At 45.3% G+C, this 2,521-nt stretch overlaps 1 pseudogene; it reads left to right on the top strand.

Moving 5' to 3' along the window:
* The first annotated feature begins 359 nt into the window (after positions 1-359).
* Positions 360-2,046, top strand: LOC148137954 (ankyrin repeat domain-containing protein 42 pseudogene; annotated as a pseudogene).
* The last annotated feature ends 475 nt before the right edge of the window (positions 2,047-2,521 follow it).

Raw genomic sequence — 2,521 nt, forward strand, 5'->3', positions numbered from 1 at the left:
CTCTCTCTCTCTCTGTCACCCTCCTCTCTGTCCCCATTCTCTCTGTCCACTCCTCTCTTTGTACCCTCCTCTCCCTCTATCCTCATCTCTCTGTCCACCCCTTCTCTCTGTCCCCCTATCACTGTCCCCCCTCTCTCCCTGTCCCCCCTCTCTGTACCACCTGCTCTGTCACCCTCCTCTCTGTCCCCACTCTCTCTGTCACCTTCTCACTCTGTCCCTCCCTCTCCCTCTCCCTCTGTCCCCATCTCTCTGCCCACCCCACTCTCTCTGCACCCCTCTCTGTTTCCCCCCTCTCTCTTCCCCCTCTCTCTTGTCCCCGTCTCTGTCTGTCCCCCTCTATCTAGGAGCAAGCTGCAGCTATGCGTGCGGTCTCTGCAACCGCCCTAGCTACAAAGAAGAAGTCTTTTGCCAGTATTCATGATGCAGTGAAAGCTGGTGATGTGAAGGAGCTCGAGCTGATGGTAAAAAATGGAGCCAGCATTAATGAAGTTGATCCCATTCACAAATTCATTCCATTGCAATGGGCGGTGCACTCAGACAGTTTAGAGTGTCTGCACTGGTTGCTTTGGCATGGTGCGGATCTGACAGATGTAACATCCAGGGGCTGGACAGCAGCACATATCGCAGCCATCAGGGGTCACGATGCCTGTATGCAGGCCCTGGTAACAAATGGTGTCAATTTAACAGCAAAGGATGATAGAGGCTGTACTCCACTGCATTTGGCTGCTGCCCATGGACATTCCTACACACTTCAGACTATTCTTCGCAGTGGGGTGGACACAAATTCAACAGACAAAACTGGTTGGAGGAGTGTCCATTATGCAGCTTTTCATGGCAGGCTGGGCTGCTTGCAGCTTCTCGTCAGATGGCGAGCGGATGTGAGTGAGGTGGACCGTGATGGCAATTTACCAGTTCATCTTGTAGCTTATGGAAGGACGCTTGCATTGCTTTAAGTTTCTTGTCTGCCATGGAGACAGCATGACCGAGATACTGGGGGCTAGGAATGATCAAGGTGAAACCCCAAATGATCTTGCAAAGAGATTCTACAAGGACAACATAGTGCAGTACATTTTAGCTGTGGAACGTGAACGGGATCATCCAGTTGATCAAGAAAATCTCGCATTTCCAGCTCATATAAGTGCATTCAAAGGAGATCATGAGACTCTGAGACAGCTAGTCGAATCTGGAGTAATTAACATCAATGAAAGAGATGATAAGGGTTCCACCCCCATGCATAAAGCTGCTGGGCAAGGACACATTGGTTGCCTGCAATGGCTTATAGAAATGGGAGCAGACCATCACATCAGAAATGATGCTGGAGAGACACCAAAGGATGTGGCTAAGAGATTTTCCCAGTTGGCAGCAGTTAATCTTCTGGGTGGAGGCATAGATGATGATTCTGATGAAGAACTGAGTAAAGACAATCTCAACTTCTTTCACCAACATGTTATAGAATCAAGTACAGATAAGCAGGATAACATTAACCTGAGTGGGGCTCAGAAGAAGGAAGCAAGGATGAGGGCTTATGAAAAGATTGAAAAATTTGAACGGTTATTAGAAATTGCAAAAAGCAACTACAGACAACTTGGAGGCATGCAGGAGGAAGACCACCTCCGGCAGAAGGAAGAGAAAGAAGCAGAAAGGGAGTTGCAGGCTCAACTGGAGTATGAACGTCTACGACGGGAGAAGCTGGAGTGCCAGCTGGATGATTGTCGAGCCGAGATAGGCCACCTAAATCAGTGTCTGGAAAAACTGAAGACATCTGATGGCTCTGTGGAAGAAACTTTGGAAGAGCCTGTTAAAGGGAAAAGAAAAGGAAAGAAGAAACAGGTGACCAATTCTGGAGGTGTGTTTGTGCGACGTGTTCCTTTGACAGGAACAGTGCCAAACCCAGACCACTCTGATACTCCAGAACCCTTTGCCATAGGCACGTTTAAATCTGTAATCAAATCTAGACCATAAACTTACCTGCACATATATTGCTCTCATATTGTCTCTAATTATAGAAAAACTGACTGCTGTCATTGTACTATTTCATAATGTGGGTGCAAATTTTGGAAATAATTCTATTGCTGGTTGAAAATATTTTTTTCCTGATTTTTTTTTCTTATGTATATCTTTGGTATTTGTTCCAATTTTTAAATCAACAATTTTACACTGATTGATTAGACAGTTTGTCTCAAATGTTTTGTTTAGTCAGACTCACTTGAGAGCTCCTTATAAAAATGGGGTTTGGGGCTTGATTCTGGGATTTCCATCCAGTTTTCCTGAAATGTTAGTTGCTGCAGGTTAAGGTATAGGTAGCTCTCCCACTCTTGCAGGTTCATTTGGGGAATAAACAGTTTAAATATTTCTGCATTTTGTTGTGCAAGTATTCGTGATTCATGGCACCTCAGGAGTCATTCATCGTGAGGAATCCCCTGTCCTGTGTGAGAAGCCAAAAATAATTATCCAGTTGTTCCTGTAATTCTGTTGTTGTTAGGCTGTAAAATGCATAAAATAAATTGTTCAGTTTCAATAG

This window comes from Chiloscyllium plagiosum, unplaced genomic scaffold (assembly GCF_037043375.1).
Source record: "Chiloscyllium plagiosum isolate Xiang-an unplaced genomic scaffold, Cpla_swu_hap1 HiC_scaffold_42, whole genome shotgun sequence".
Classification (NCBI taxonomy): Eukaryota; Metazoa; Chordata; class Chondrichthyes; order Orectolobiformes; family Hemiscylliidae; genus Chiloscyllium; species Chiloscyllium plagiosum.